General features: G+C 40.6%; 1 long non-coding RNA gene across 1 annotated transcript in view; it reads left to right on the plus strand.

Annotated features, from left to right (window-relative positions):
* Window positions 1-16,362, plus strand: part of LOC125378348 — a 167,563-nt gene extending 151,201 nt beyond the window's left edge. The window contains exon 3 of the long non-coding RNA XR_007220213.1: window positions 16,329-16,362. This is a non-coding gene — a long non-coding RNA (uncharacterized LOC125378348). The remainder of the gene's footprint in view (window positions 1-16,328) is intronic.
* The last annotated feature ends 1,662 nt before the right edge of the window (window positions 16,363-18,024 follow it).

Here is an 18,024-nt window from a genome sequence, read left to right on the forward strand (position 1 = left end):
TCAAGAACTTTTATCTGATGTCAATATAGCTAATGTAGCAACCATAGTTGAAAATCTTATTTGGTTTGAACCCCTGATTCACATGTAGTACTATCAACTGTTTATGTAAACTTTGTAACTTGTAGTCCCCCCATTTTTAAAATTGTTGATCCCCTGTGCAATTCTTGCACACTTATCATTACTTTCTCATATTACCCTTTCCGCTAACACCTGGTCACCCATGAAGATTCAGGTTGCAGTAATCTGCAGTAATCCATGCTTGCTGTAAAAGGCAACTATGTTTGTCGTAAGAGGTGACAAACAAGATTGGGGGTCACGCTTGCTGACTTGGTTGATGCATGTCATCGTATCCCAATTGCGTGGATCAATGCTCATGATATCAATTGCTAGATTGTCTGGTCCAGACTTGATTATTTACAGACCACCGTCATATAGCTGGAATATTGCTGAGTGCAGCGTTGAACAACAAATAAACAATAAAACTAAGACCTGGTAACATCACTGATTTTCAGTTTCCATTCATATTGTTATATATTCTATTCTGCTTTGTACACCCAATGGAATGTTTTGGTTTCGGAAGATAAACAAGACTGGTAATTCCCTGCCATTGACGTTTTATAACATATTGTTAAAGACTCCATTAGAATACACTCTGCAACATGTAGGTTAACAGTATCAAAGATTAAGTTTGGCATTGTGTGTTTAATGTCAAGTAAGACATGACAAGGCTTCTAATTAGTGAGCTGCCAGAAGGTAATAGATGTTTACATGTGAAGTCAAAACACTGTTCATAGATTGTTTACCTTCACAGCTGTACTTCTGAGATGGTCTCCACACCTTGGGTGGGGCACAGGTCATCTGAGGTGCTGTAGTTCCCTGTGCAGAGTTGCGTTCCTTCATCTTCCCAAGGCAATGGAGTTAACTGACTAAAAAAGTCCAGTTTCCTGTTTATTGGCTTCATGTCCCTATTGGCTTCCACCTATGTGTTCTCTGTCTATCGTGTTGTGACAGCATCATCCCTTTGTTGTCACCACATACCAATGTTATCCCACTCATGTATGCAATTGTTGTTACTGTTAATCCTCCACCTACTATATATATTCTGTACTATGTCCCTCATTCTGTCTTGCTTGACAACAGTATAAGGATCTATACCGAAACATCCCTTTTCACAGTATTAAAGAAGTTGTTATCCATAAAATTGTGTCTATCTTGTCCAGTTTCCACCCTTGCCAAACTAGGCTGGTATTATGGAGTTACATTTTGGCTGGACTAATGAGTCTATGCATAGTCCAATCAAAATCGTGCATCAAAATCAAAATCCGGTTCGTAAACTGTCCTGCAGATTTCGGTCGATTGCAGGATTTACAAAGCATGTGCACCACCAACTCGTTGTCAACAGATATTTTCCAAATCTTTTCATGTTTTTAATGAAGGTGCTCACGCATTGCGCGATGTAAGAACCGTTTTATCACAACATAGACCTTAATTATCGATCAGATCTTCTTGACTGGGTGGCCACTGTTTTGTTTCAAGCAAATGCAAGTGATACGAGAGGTGGAATCTGATTGGTCTAAAGGAGAGGCTCAGAAGGGACATAACTCGTAATAGCCACTGGTGCCACAGAGCCCAGGAATTCCAGCCTAGTTCGGCAAGGGTGGAAACTGGACTTTTAAAGTCAGTTGACTCTCTTGCCTCGGGAAGATGCGTTCCTTGGGCATGACGGAAACCTATGATTATGGGTTTGAATCCCTGTTCGACCTGGTTATGTTTCTAGGTTTGTCAGCCCCATACCTGTCGTCATTGGTTTCACCAAGGGGATTAATGGTCTTAAACCCAACTCATTCACTCTAAGATGTTGCATCCCTTAGTTGGTTGGTTGGTCGGTCGGTTTGTTGTTTGTTGCTGCACTCAGCAATATTCCAGCTATATGACGGCGGTCTGTAAATAATTGAGTCTGGTCCAGACAATCCAGTGATTGATACCATGAGCATTGATCCACTCAATTGGGATCGATGACATGCTTCAACCAAGTCAGCGAGCCTGACCACCCGATCCTGTTAGTCACCTCTTACGACAAGCATAATCGCCTTTTACGCCTTTCTACCCCGGATCGTCACGGGTCTATATAGACTGATCATCATGGTTCAAATCCCAGAGTTGCCCTGACTGATTCCTGATTTGCCTGTAACATGTGCTTTGTTTCACTACAGACCTGGAAGACCCGGGTGAAGACTAGGTCTTCAGCAACCCATGCTTGCCGTAAAAGGCGATTATGCTTGTCGTAAGAGGTTTGTCAGGATTGCTGACTGGGTTGATGCATGCCATCGTATCCCAATTGCATGGATCGATTCTCATGATATTAATTGTCAGGTCCAGACTCGATTATTTACAGACCGCTGTCATATATCTGGACTGTTGCTGAGTGCGGTGTTAAACAACAAACAAACTAATGTTTCACAAAAGCTGTGAATGTCTGGTACCTGTGGCAGTTTGGGCTTGGCTCCCATATCGAGCAGGGTGAACGAACTGAAATACAACTGACATTAATTAATCAGTCCACTATCAATGCACACCTGTTCTCTATTTACCACATGGACACAAAGTGATCACCCACTTGCTGCTGGATTAATTTCAGATCAAGTTACCAATTGCGTAGTTGTGCCTCCACTTGAGGCAACATTCAGACTATTGTCAGTTGAGTCTGTTACGGTTGATATAGGGTTGTCACAAAAGGTAATAATGAAGCTGAGAGGACATTATGTGCAATATAACCCCACCTCCTGGCGCTCCCACATGATCCTTCCATTACTCATTGCAAATGTAAATAACAACATATGGCTTGTGCAAACCTGACCGCCTCCGTGGTCTAGTGGTAGAGCGTCCGCCCGGAGAGCGGAAGGTCCAGGGTTTGATCCCCGGCCGCGTCATACCAAAAGACGTTAAAAGATGGTACTTGTTGTTACTCTGTCTGGCGCTCAGCATTAAAGGGGCTAAAACAAGGACTGGTCGGGTCGGGGTCAGTATACTGTGTCTGAGTAGGGTATTCATGTTAAACTGCAGCATGGTATCTCACACACACATACACACACACACACACACACACACGTCGCTATATAAGTGCAATAATCTTGGGCGCGATGTTAAACCCCATTTCACTTCACCTTGTGCAAACCAAACATATACTACTCAAAAAAAGTTAAGAAACACCCGATTTTACTATAGTCAATTTGACATGACATGACACGTTAACTATAGTAATAGTTCAGAATCGGGTGGTCCTTAATGGTGTTTGAATAGTTTATCAAACTTAAATTACTGCCAAATTGAATGGACATTGCTGTGTGTATTCATCGTATTTACTTGTTGTCTGTATGAATCCATGGAACTGCTGGGAAACATCATATGGAGTAGTTATGAGCTTAACAGGACCATCAAAATTTATTGTTTGTTTATTGTTTGTATTTCTGTTAATCTTTTCAAACTATTATTATGTTTTTCATGTTGTGGTTTTGGGATAAAATCTTATTGACAACAAGTATATCTTATATATAGCTGTGTGATGTTCAAAAAAAATATTTAAAAAAATAAAATAAATAATAATAATAATAATAATAATAATGATAAATAGAAACGGTTATTAAGTAAATAATTGATTATTTTCTTATGCCAGTATGTGCCAGTTCATTTGTTTTTCACTCCCAAGGTGAGTTAGTGTGGAATAAGTAATGATATTCAGAAATAATATTTATAATTAAAAATGCACTGGATCTGCATTAGATTTTATTTAATGCTTGGATGGAATTTCATTAAAATTCTGTGGAAATGTCAAAGGAGATGTAACAGACTGTAGTCATGCGACAGTTGGTGGTGGTTCCACTTGGTTCAGGGAGTACTGGAGGACCATGTGTTACCCAAAGTCTGTCCCTTTTGTTATTGCAGTTTCAATGGTGACACTGTTGCACTGTGCAAGTGCCAAGAGTGACCCCACCATGTAAGTGTACCCTGAGTTCTTGTTCAATGGTGACACTATTGAACAGAACACTTCACTCGTCCCAAGAGAGACCTAGCCAAGTAAATGTACCCTGAGTTCTTGTTCAATGGTGACACTATTGAACAGAACACTTCACTCGTCCCAAGAGAGACCTAGCCAAGTAAATGTACCCTGAGTTCTTCAATGGTGACACTGGTAAACAGGAACACTACACTCGTCCCAAGAGAAACCTAGCCAAGTAAATGTACCCTGAGTTCTTCAATGGTGACACTGGTGAACAGGAACACTTCACTCGTCCCAAGAGAAACCTAAACAAGTAAATGTACCCTGTGTCCTTGTTCAGTGGTGACACTATTGAACAGGAACACTTTACTCGTCCCAAGAGAAACCTAGCCAAGTAAATGTACTGAGTCTTTGTTCAGTGGTGACACTGGTAAACAGGAACACTTCACTCGTCCCAAGAGAAACCAAGCCAAGTAAATGTACCCTGAGTCCTTGTTCAATGGTGACACTGGTAAACAGGAACACTTCACTCGTCCCAAGAGAAACCTAAACAAGTAAATGTACCCTGTGTCCTTGTTCAGTGGTGACACTATTGAACAGGAACACTTTACTCGTCCCAAGAGAAACCTAGCCAAGTAAATGTACCCTGAGTTCTTCAATGGTGACACTGGTGAACAGGAACACTTCACTCGTCCCAAGAGAAACCTAAACAAGTAAATGTACCCTGTGTCCTTGTTCAGTGGTGACACTATTGAACAGGAACACTTTACTCGTCCCAAGAGAAACCTAGCCAAGTAAATGTACTGAGTCTTTGTTCAGTGGTGACACTGGTAAACAGGAACACTTCACTCGTCCCAAGAGAAACCAAGCCAAGTAAATGTACACTGAGTCCTTGTTTAGTGGTGACACTATTGAACAGGAACACTTCACTCGTCCCAAGAGAGACCTTGCCAAGTAAATGTACTGAGACTTTGTTCAATGGTGACACTGGTGAACAGGAACACTTTACTCGTCCCAAGAGAAACCTAGCCAAGTAAATGTACCCTGAGTCCTTGTTCAGTGGTGACACTATTAAACAGGAACACTTCACTCGTCCCAAGAGAAACCTAGCCAAGTAAATGTACTGAGTCTTTGTTCAATGGTGACACCATTGCTATCCTATGCTAGTTCCTTGAGCGACAAAGCCATGTAATTTTACCATGAGATATGGTTCAGTGTCCATCAGGCACATTTCGCAAGTCTTATACACAAGAGTGACCTAGCCATGTAATTATACCTTGTGTTACAGAGGAGGATGAGCCCTTTCTTCTCACGAAAGTTCATTTATATCCTAATATAGTACTGGCACAAGTTCCATCTATCTTAGCTAATACTCGAGATCCACAAACTATATCTCTAAAACTCCACCATTCACATTCAAAGCAAATTGCACGATTTCATATGTTTGTTGTTCAAGGCCTGTCTTGCTCAAATGTCCATTTTCACGAAACACGATAGTTCCACACCTCTACAAATTGTATACTTTACTGTATTTTATCAGCATGTAAATATACTCTACAGGGGGAATTGGGGGTGTCACAAAAATATGACACTCACGAGGGGAGGATCATAAACAATAATACACATATTTGGGTAGGGTCATGGGAAAATGGACATTTTATAACATAATCAGTGCTTTTGCATTTGCCATTTTATTTTAGGGGATAAAATGTACAAGGACATGGGGAGAGTCTTCCAAAAATATAGCATAGGGAAGGGTAAATATTTTCAGTACATTAGTGTATCAAAGACCTCTGAACCCCCTTCCCTTCCCTTCCCTTCCCTTCCCTTCCCTTCCCTTTCCTTCCCTTCCCATCCCATCCCATCCCATCCAATCCCGACCCTTCCCGACCCTTCCCTTCCCATCCCATCCCATCCCATCCCATCCCATCCCATCCCTTCCCTTCCCTTCCCACCCCTTCCCTTCCCATCCCATCCCATCCCATCCCATCCCATCCCTTCCCTTCCCTTCCCACCTCTTCCCTTCCCTTCCCACCTCTTCCCTTCCCTTCCCTTCCCATCCCATCCCATCCCATCCCATCCCATCCCCTTCCCATCCCATCCCATCCCATCCCATCCCATCCCATCCCTTCCCTTCCCTTCCCTTCCCTTCCCTTCCCTTCCCTTCCCTTCCCTTCCCTTCCCTTCCCTTCCCTTCCCTTCCCCTTCCCATCCCATCCCATCCCATCCCTCCCCTTTCCTTCCCTTCCCTTCCCCTTCCCTTCCCTTCCCTTCCCTTCCCTTCCCTTCCCTTCCCTTCCCCTTCCCATCCCATCCCATCCCATCCCATCCCATCCCTCCCCTTCCCTTCCCTTCCCTTCCCCTTCCCCTTCCCTTCCCTTCCCTTCCCTTCCCTTCCCTTCCCTTCTCCAACTGAACTGTGTGTTGCTCTGATGCAATGGTGTTAAAACACTTATCATATCTTTAAGATGCACTGCTAATGGAGGAATTGTTTATCTGTTTCAATGGCATAACCCTGTTCCATGCATCACATCTATCTGACAGGGGAGTTAACCACGTCAACATGAATCAAGGCTTGATATCTGAGATGCATGTTTCTAGTAGCCAGAGACCCATGTTTCTTAGTTTGCACTTCAGTTGTCAAGGTATGAAACATTACGTATGAACTTTTAATGAGCTCATCAGTGTACAAGTGTTGACAAACTTAACTCTGCCATTAACGTGGATGTCAGAGATCTTCAGGGGTATCTCTGTGTGCTGATGTGAACTTTCTCACTCCAGGATACACAAGTCGTATCAGTGGGCTGATTTCACCTGGAAGGGGATAAGGGCGGGTCTCTTTAGTGTTTCATATTAACACAAATGTGCACACTTTTGAACTTTTAGCCCACATAATTGGAAATGTATTAAGATATTTTGTGAGGTTGTTAAATGATATGGTGTATCTTGACGAAAGCCACTGGGTCATAAAAAAAAAAGCATTAAAATAAGCGTAGCAATGTGTAGCCTGTGATTTATTATTATTGACATTGTTGACATTTTTAATAAGCGGAAACAGTCAGTGCCCAAATCTTTTGAGCCTACATATGTGAACGTGGCTCTCGTCTTCAGTAGATTGTTTAGTGTTATTATAGGGACTGTTACTACTGAGATTACTAGATTGAACAAACTTTCACTTGACTCAGGCTTCAGATGAATGGCTAAAATCATTGTTTGAGGGGTACCAATTTATGTTTGTGCTTTTTGGAAGTATAAATAGGGAGTAGATGATCACAATGGCAGCTTAAATGGACAGGATTTAGATGGATGATCTTTGACATGACACATTCTCACTTCCGGCTGATAATTTGTCATTAAGCAAACCCCTGTAATGTCTGGGAGTTTGTCATTACGCAAACCCCTGTAAGGGCTGGGAATTTGGCATTAAGCATACCCCTTTAAGGGCTGATAATCTGTCATTAAGCAAACCCCTTTAAGGGCTGGGAGTTTGTCATTAAGCAACCCCAATGAGGGCTGGGAGTTTATCATTAAGCAAACCCCTTTAAGGGCTTGATGTTCTAAATGAATTTGACCACCACCCTACCACAATTGGTTTTCTCAATCATGCACTAATGACAGATGACCTGATTGACATCTCCTCTGTACCCCTGGGGAACAACACTTGATTATATGACATTGAAGGTCACTCAGTGTGAAATAGGTGTCCTATGAGCTTGTGTATGTGATAATTTGAGAATTTATGATAGGAATTTGATGAAAGTATATATACATGATCTCTAACATGGCATCTCCAATGCATCACCTTGTGGGTGACCTTGATCAGTGTCACATGACTAGAGTCACTGGAGGCCACATCCTTAAAATGCCTCAAATTTCCAAACATTTAGTTCATGATATATCGTATAAAATGGAAACCAGTCATTAGTCATGGTTATGTTAAACTTCAAGGTCACCTTGAAGGTCCTTCATGAATTAAAAGACTTGTACATAATTTAATTCAGAAAGTATGGTATGCATGCTTCATATTTGTTACATCACAAAAATCTGCAGTTAGCATGAGTGAATGAGCTGGTGTTAAGACCGCTTTGAACAGTATTCCAGTTATGTCACGGCATGTTGCTTTTATTTGCGTGTGACTGAAGGTCAAAGTTACTCAGTGATTCGATTGCTTTAAACAGATTACAAAAGGGTGCAAAAGAGTCAATTATTTTTTGTTTTCATTTTTCAAACAATAAATATGTCTCTCATAGGAACGTCCACATCAAGCTGTTTCCATAAGAAATATGGCAAATGCCATTCCATTAGATCTTTTGTACCACTACAATACTGTTCTGCGGGGCATTGCAATTCTCAATGCTGAATTGATATGATGATATGTTGCTTCATTGTTAACAATATCATTTGTTCATGACGTCACAAATTGATTTTGCCATACCTATAGTAAGAGACTTTGACTTTCATTTGTTAATCCAGATCATGTGATAAATTTCAATGCTGACCTCACTATACAAAACAGACTTTAACAGGTATCGTCAAATCACATGACAGACATTGACCACAAGTATTGACTCATCACCTGATCACTATTGACCTCTCACATGATCAACATTGACTTTGTCAGCAAGAAAACAACATTGCATCTGCGAGTGACAATACACGGTTTGCCATTCATGTCCATGAAGACCTCAACTAAATTGTAATAAAACAGAGGACTGAAAAAGATTTGGTGACATTAACCGCTTTATAAATGAATTTCAGTTTAACAAAACAATTGATTATACCATGGCCTTGGTCTGGTCAGGCCACCTCACCTCAAGAATTGGGTCTGAGGTAGTCTAAGGGTCTATGTCTTCATACAATGACCTTGCAGTAGTTAATTTTTATATTCTACCATGAATTTGGAAATTACTCTATTCTGATTGGTCAATCAGAGGCTATTAAATCACAATAAACCCCCTCTGATTGAAACAGCTGGTTTGACGGTCGCATCACCGAGGAAGCTAATATTCCTGGAATAGTACTTTTTTTCAGTCATTGTTGGTAGGCATATTTAAATAATTATATGTACAATTATTGCTTACAAAATCTACGGTTGCGGTTACTACAATATTCAAAGGATGTGTGGCAATATACGCTAAATTTAACATTTGAAACCTCACGCTGTGCAATCAGTTCCAAATTCAATTTAGCGCGGTTAAATCTACAGGTAACCGAGCTCTACATTGAAAACACTGTATGTTTATCTCCTAAATAAAACATCATATATAGTATATAGCCTTTATATCAGTTCCCTTACTTCTTTCCATCAGGATACATTTACTGGTTGCATTATTAGTCAGCCATATACAACAGGTGGGTTATAACGAGTCTTTGATGATTCAACAGATAGATAAACATTGGCTGACCTCAATGTGTGCAATGTGATCCAGAACCTGCAACATCCTAAGGCTATGATAAAAATATACCATGTTTTTATTCAGCCGGAATAGGTGGAATGTTTCTGTTACATGTAGTAAAAACAGCATTCATTTACGGCATCCTTGGTATGAATTACACAACAGTGCCATATATGATGTATCCCACTCGTAAAGATCATTGCTATTTTTACAATGAAAAATACAAAGTTTATTATGCTGAGGAATGTCTTCTCATAACATTGAGTTGTGTTACATGATGCAGGATCAAAGTGTTGGGTATGATTCATGCAGCCATTCCTGAAAGGGTTGTAGGCAGGATAGTTTTGATGTCATATAGCTGGAATATTGCAAAATCTATTGCAAGTGATTCTGTGGCATTTGATTGGCTAACCAAGCAATATGTTTTGCATAAACCAAAATAAATAATAAGGCCACGCCCACCAGTGGACTACTGTTTCCTGATTGGTTGATTATAAAATGGGTAGGGCTTGTGTTGCATTATAGTGAGTTGTGTTTAACGCCGCTTTTAAAATTATTCCAGTTATATCAGGGCGTGTCAGCTTAATGTGGGAGGAAAGCCCCAAGTGATGCAGATCTTCGGTGAAACCCACGAGCACGGGTATGGTGCTGACAAACCTAGAAACATAATCAGGGCGAACAGGGATTCGAACCCACAATCATAGGTTTCTGGCATGCCCAAGGGACGCAACTCTGCACAGCGAATTGCGGAGCCTTAGACAACTGGGCCACCCGTGCCCCAGTGTTGCATTTAAGGATTGACTGTGTATATTACTGGTGTGCAAACTGTATAAATCTGCGTAGCATATAATATATAATAGTTTAACCAAAAATTGTTGTTTATATTAAAGCAGACAAAAATGACGAGATTGATAAACATTCCCGGTGTAGGAATACATACTGTGGCGTGACATGAATCAGGTGATTGTTTAATTTATGTACATAACTTGACACGCCCACACAGTCAGTAGCCAATCAATGGAGAGCTGGATTAAAACAAAGTTCATAGGACTTGTCAAACAAGGAAAGCGGCGAGAAGAACTGCAACAGTCAGACTGTAACAAGACGGAACAAATATGTCCGGAAGAAGGCGTCTGTTTCAAGTGACATAGTCAGTTACCACCAGATTCGAACATTAGTTCCCTGAGAACGGGAAGACCCAGTTGGAAAAATGCTAGTTAGAAATGAAACCCGAAGAAATGAAAGTTGAGGCACCGAGGCGAGCGGGACAAAAACAGGCGAGCGAGTCTGCACATTTGCTGTTTCATTCCTTCTCAGCCTTCGGTCTCAAGGGTTGTATGGACAAGGAATGTGCATGAATTTCTCTAAATGCCCAGTGCATGGCGATACACGTGAGCAGAAAGGGAATTCCCTCGTACGTAATATTAGGATTACCCGACACTCCGTAGTAATAAAAGTAGTGCGCTTCGGTTGGCGTGGCTTACTTTTTTACATTCATTGGGAAATGAATGCAATAACACGTGACCAATTCAGCTAATCAGAATGCAGGAATTTCAATGAACACAAGGAAAATTCAATTATTATATATTGGACTGAACAATATCACTTATGTTGTATTATTTCCAGTTTTTTGTGTTAATAAATGATAAATAGGCAGTCTGTGAGTTTACTGTTGTCGACATATTTATTTAGAAGCATTAATATGTGTTTGCGTCTATGGAGATAGAAACATAAACATGGCTGTTGACACTGTGCTATGTTGCTTTATACAATATTCACACTGTTTGTTATGTTTATACCTCCATAAATGTAAAAAAGTAGTAAAGTCAATTCTTAATTGTGACATAAAATATTTCACTCACCCATTTCTTGTAGTAGGTCTCCTATATTGATTCTGGCAAGTATAAGCCCCAGTGTCCCAAAGCCCCAGTGTCCCAGTTTCCCAGTTTCCCAGTTTCCCATGCTTGTGAGCTGACCCAGGGATTTATATAGGAGTCAAAACTTCGTGCCCTTGGCAAGTAAATAGGAAAATGTGTGAATTTGACACTTTTAAAAGAATTGGAAGTTCAGCGGTGTAACATTGTGTTCAGTAATGGATAACTTAGCATTTAGTCCTTGTCTTCTTTATGGGATCACGGTTGTCCCTGTCTAAAGTGCCGCATTGCTGTGCAGAGTTGCAGTTGCCTATGATCATGTGTTCAAATCCAGGTTAACCGAACAAGGTATGTTTGTAGGTTTGTTTGCACCATACCCATGCTCGTGGGTTTCAACAAAGTGGTAAACGTCTGAGAGCTGCATCACTTTGGGCTTTCTTCCTAACTGAAATGCTGTTCAAAGAGACGTTAAATTCAACTCACTCACTCACTGACTCACTCACTGACTCACTCACTGACTCACTCACTCACTCACTCACTCACTCACTCACTCACTCACTCACTCACTCACTCACTCACTCACTCACTCACTCACTCACTCACTCACTCACTCACTCACTCACTCACTCACTCACTCACTCACTCACCCACCCACCCACCCTGACACGTTGTGATATAACTGGAATAATGGAGTTAAACCCACTCACTCTTATTTCTGCAGCTGACATGATGACCTCGAAAATTGAGTTTTTATTCTGTTTATCGTTTGGATAAAGATAATCAAACTTATACTCAGTTAAAATTAAGATGTCAGAGATATGATTATTGAAATCAATTTGCACAAATTAAACGATTTGAACAGGTCCTAACATTAAACACAAACCATCTTCAATAAAGAAATTCAGCTAAGTTCAAGAAAATTTACGAATTTTATGTTCACTTTGGTTTTAACCTTGGTATGATTGAAAACATCAGGATATTTTTATATAATAATGTGTAGTTTTCTATCAGGAATAAATGTGCAAAATATTTCTTCAATAAGCCCTTGTTTATTGAAGCACTGACCCATACTTCACATCTGGATGTTGATATTAATTACATACTGAATAAACATATTACCTTATTTTAGTCATGGGAACCGTCATAGATTGTGGTCACAAAATAACTGATAATGTTGTTTGAGGTGGTAAGGATGTATATAGGCCAAGCACCTGCTGCTTGAATGATTGCATGGGTTAACTACCTGATCCAGGAAGTAGAAGTCGGGAATATATGAATACTCTGACCTGGATACATTGTTGATATACCATAATGTGTCAATGTAATAAGCATCTCTTTCATAAATCTGCTCCAGCTTGAGAGGAGAAGAATAGATGCCTTTCAGTACAAGAATATCTGTTCTCAACCTTAAAGTAGCTGTGACCACGTAATTGTTGCCATGACGAAAATATGTTAAGTTATGATACTATCTGACACTACTTACCTAGGAAAGTAGTTACACACAGTGAAAAAGTCATCCTAGTCTCGGAATCCAATTTATCAATGTTTTTCACTCATTGTAACACACAAGCACAATTAAGGCAGTATTACAGCAACATCCACGTAACCAACCACTCACTCACTCATGCACCCAAGCACACGCAGATGTAGACGGTAACCAACCACTCACACACTGATGCAAACAGTTCCAAATTATAATCAGAGATATCTTATCTACAGTTAGACTACCTCAAATATCAAAACGGGTTAGTGGTTAAAGTGTTTGCTGGTTTGCTGGTGTCCCCTGCTGTGATATTGCTGGAATATTGCTAAAAGCGGTATAAAACCATACTTAATCACTCACTCATTCCAATTTCAAAACACAGTAAGTTTATCACCTAACAAACCAACTACTGACTGCTGTAAACAGCAAGTAAAACCAACCACTCACTCACTCAAGTAAATAGAAAATTTCCAACCACTTACTGATATAAAAGCAAGTAATCAACCACTTACTCACTGATGTAAAAGCAATTAACCAACCACTGACTGATGTAAATAGGAAGTAAAACCAACCACTCACTCACTCATGTAAATAGTCATTAACCAACCACTCACTCACACATGTAAATAGCAAATTTCCAACCACTTACTGTAGAAAAGCAAGTAACCAACCACTTACTCACTGATGTAAAAGCAATTAACCAACCACTGACTGAGGTAAATAGCAAGTAAAACCAACCACTCACTCACTCACGTAAATAGCAAGTAACCAACCACTTACTCACTGATGTAAATAGCAAGTAACCAACCACTTACTCACTGATGTAAAAGCAATTAACCAACCACTGACTGAGGTAAATAGCAAGTAAAACCAACCACTCACTCACTCATGTAAATAGCAAGTAACCAACCACTTACTCACTGATGTAAAAGCAATTAACCAACCACTGACTGAGGTAAATAGCAAGTAAAACCAACCACTTACTCATGTAAATGGCAAGTAAGCAACCACTCACTCACACAGCAGTCAGTCAGCTGTGTTTTTGTAAAGGACAATGTCTGTTTACCAGGGATAACCAACACTTTCTTTAGGCTCCATTACATTCAATTCCATGCAAAGCTGACTGTTTCAAGTGATACCACCTCTATGAATGAGCCAGCAGTTAATGGTAACATTGATCGCTGCAGTGTAATTTTGCCATACAAACATCATCTTGGATCGCTCACACCATTGTGTGTTCAGATGAGCGGTTATCAGCCCCGTTCTTTGATGTGCATACTCTTTGTTTTCATATGTTTGCTTGACCTGATTGTACAACTTGCTTTTTGAATCTAGAGCAGTAAGAACAAGTCTTGTATTATTGTAGATGGTGATTTTCCCTATTGGATTTCCCATTGGTGGAGATTGTTTTTGCCCTCTAATGTTTACACAACTATCTGGTGATTTTATGACCTTTATCGACACAGAAGTACAGCTGACAACTTAAGATTGTGTTTAGATATGTTTTGAAATGCTATAGGCTGTGAATGCATCAGAAATCAACCAGTTGTTGTCACTCTTGGTGATAGTGAAATTGTGTTACAGGTTGGATTTGTTTTTGAGTTTGGTTCCAAACCAGATTGATTGTGTCATGGTGCTCTACGGTGCACACATCTGTGATTTCACATATAAGATATTTATTAATGTCCTGGCAAAATGGTGTTGAGAAATTCTGTCATGATACGTTGTGCAGATGTTATGAAGAACAAACTTTCATATATGACTGCAATGTGACCCCAATGTGACCACAACAAGGTGACAGCAATGTGACAGCAGTGACCTTCTTCAAATAGGACCCTGATATTGAATAGAAACCTGTTGCAATCGGCACTAGGTTGTTCCCTGCGTGAAACTGCCCCCTGATTTTGTACAGACACTTGTCATCAGCATTATCATACTTCCATGTCAGGATGATGAGCTCTGATTGGTTCACATGATCTTGATAAAATACCATGTATCCCGCCTTGGAAGGAAATAAATTTCTCAGGGGGAAAATAAATCTCTTATACCCCGCCATGAACAACACAGGCTGCCCTGCTTCGAAGCAAAAAGCCGCACACTTTATCTGAGTGAATGAAAGTCAAATTTGAGTGTGTTTTTATTATTTTACAATGTCATATTAAAACATGTCAGTAAGGTAAATTTGTTGTTGGAGTATCACTCAGGGGAACATGTGGTTTTGTGCATCCCAGGACTTATAAAACCATAAGTACCTCTGTGATACTGCTACAACTTATAATAGAGGGGCTTTCAATAAGTTTTGCAAATTGGGCATTTGTGTTTACACAAACAACGTCAACGTGTGGCAGGTGAGACACTAGTCTTAACATCAGGTTGACACATGTCATAACAAGTTCTAGACACAACAATAAATTAGATGTGATGGCTTCATTCACCTAAGGGTGGTCACAATCATGGGTTCTCTCTAACATGAACCATGCACTGTAAATAAGTTCCTTACCAAGGAGGGATGCAAAGCAAAAGAAATTCATGATCGCATGTGTAAAGTGATGGGTAAGGATGCTCCTGGCAATTCCACAGTTTGCCGTTGGTCGCTACAGTTTAAAAGGGGTAGGGAATCCAAAGACAATGACCCAAGGTCAGGCAGGCCTTCAGATGCCACTCAACCGGAAACCATTGCTGCTATAGAAAAAAGAATTTTGTCTGACTGACGAGTGAAAGTATCTGAACTTTCTAGGGAATTCCAAATATCATTTGGAACTGTTGTAACCATTATTCATGAGCATCTTGGTATGTCCAAGGTATCTACAAGATGGGTACCTAGAAACCTCAGAGCTCAAGATCGCCATCAGAGAACTGAAAGTTGTCAAGACCTTCTTTCTCGTCTGGTGACAGGTGATGAAACATGGATCCACCACTGGGACCCAGAAACTAAATTGGAATCCATGCAATGGAAGCGCCCCAATTCTCTGCCTCCGAGGATGTTTTGCACTCAACCATCGGCTGGCAAGGTAATGGCCACCATATTTTGGGATGCAAGAGGCATATTACTGATTGATTACATGCTACCAAAAACTGCATTCAATGGACAGGATTATGCTAATGTAATGAAGGAATTACGAAAATCTATTCGCCAGAAAGCCGTGGGATATTAACACGTGGTATTCTACTTTTGCATGACAACGCTCACAAGTCGAGAATTGCCCACCGTACAGTCCAGACTTAGCCCCCAGTGACTATTTCCTGTTCCGGCAAATGAAATCTGCCCTACGTGGAAGACGCTTCCAGGATGACGAGGACATAAAGGCTGCCACAGAGGCGGGGTTAGAGGGCCAATCTGCAGATTTCTATAAAAGTGGTATTAAAAGCCCGAAGGACAAATGGAATAAGTGTATTGAGGTAAATGGAGATTATATTGAAAAATAAAAGTGCAAAAGATATTCTGCGCCTTGGTCTTATATTGAAGTTGCAAAACTTATTGAACGCCCCTTGTAGGTGGTTGACTTTCATGCAGCTGGCTTGTTGTGTTATTTGTTTGTTGCAGCGGAAAAGTCTAAATATGTTTCTTTATCTTTCAGACATACTGGAATATTTGCAGAACATATCTGGCAGGTAAGATTTAACTTCCCTCAATATTTGTGAATATTTCTAACAGTTTGTTGATACAACCCAGGTACATTTAAGTGTGATATTAAAGTGTAATGTCTTGTAGCCCTGTTGGAGTTACTAGGAAGAGGAGGTACCCTGTATGCCATGCATGTTGTAGGTTGGAGTTAGGTACCCTGTATCCCATGCTTGTTGTAGCCCTGTTGGAGCTAGGTATCCTGTATTCCACACTAGTTGTAGCCCTGTTGGAGCTAGGTACCCTGTATCCCACACTTGTAGCCCTGTTGGAGCTAGGTACCCTGTATCCCACACTTGTAGCCCTGTTGGAGCTAGGTATCCTGTATTCCACACTAGTTGTAGCCCTGTTGGAGCTAGGTACCCTGTATCCCACACTTGTAGCCCTGTTGGAGCTAGGTACCCTGTATTCCACACTTGTAACCCTGTTGGTGCACTGTATGCCAGGCTTATTATAAGAGCCAATGACAGAGGATTGGATGGTCATGCTTGGTGATTTGGCTGATTCTGTGACATTGTGTCCCAGTGACATGGATCCTGCTCATGGTTTAGGTCACTGGAGTGTCTAGACTTGACTATTTCCAGGCTGCAATGATACAGCTAGAGTATGATATCATGATGTCGCTGGAATATTGCTGTCTGTAGCAATGTTTAATGCTCACTTGATTCTGATCAATGACATATAGGATGGACAACCAGCTGTGCCATTGTGCCATTGTGCCACATAAAACTCTGTACAATCACTCACTATGTATCTTCTCTCTTAGCCCCACCATACACGCCCGCCCGAGTGCCTGCACGCACTCACGCACGCAAATGCACGGACACACACAGATGCACAATCATGCACACAGACACACACACATGGAAACGTATTGTTACACAAACACACACACACACACACACACACACACACACACACACACACACACACACACACACACACACACACACACACACACACACAAACATTCTGTTTGTGGAAAAACACTTGCAATTATATTTCTGGTTGTATTTTGCCAACTGAGTGATGTGCATCATAATAGGTTGGAGGAAATGTATGCTTGTGCTGAGCAATGTCTCACTCACCTTGAGTGTTTTGAAGGAAATCTATGCTGTTGTTGAACAATGTCTTACTAACCTTGAGTGTTTTGAAGGAAATCTATGCTGTTGTTGAACAATGTCTTGCTAACCACCAGTGTCAGATTTCTCCTGTGAATGTGGAACACAGAACTCCCTGGAGATCCTGGTCTTGGCATTAGATTTTCTTCTTGCTTTGAGCGTCTCAAATTCATAAAAATATCTGTACAGGTCATTCACCTATTTCGAATCTGTGTCTAGATTTTATGTGCTTGCCACATGCAGGTAGAGGCTTGTGATTTGTTAGTGATGATGATGAAATGGTTTGTTTTATTTGAAACCGATTATCCTTTGGTTTGGACATTTTGAATTTTCCAAGAAGGATATATGAAGGATTGTAGCAAAATTTGAAAGCAGCATTTGCAATTGAAAATGTATGATGGGAACATTTAAAATACAACACTCCTTGTTGGTATGCCAAGTTGGAATTGGTCCTAGCTCAGCTTGTCACTGACCAAATGGAATTCAGGTGGAAGCCTCTTGATCATGTTTTGTTTTCAACATACCGTGATG

The sequence above is a fragment of the Haliotis rufescens genome, unplaced genomic scaffold (assembly GCF_023055435.1).
Source record: "Haliotis rufescens isolate VD_foot unplaced genomic scaffold, xgHalRufe1.0.p SCAF_12, whole genome shotgun sequence".
Taxonomy (NCBI): domain Eukaryota; kingdom Metazoa; phylum Mollusca; class Gastropoda; order Lepetellida; family Haliotidae; genus Haliotis; species Haliotis rufescens.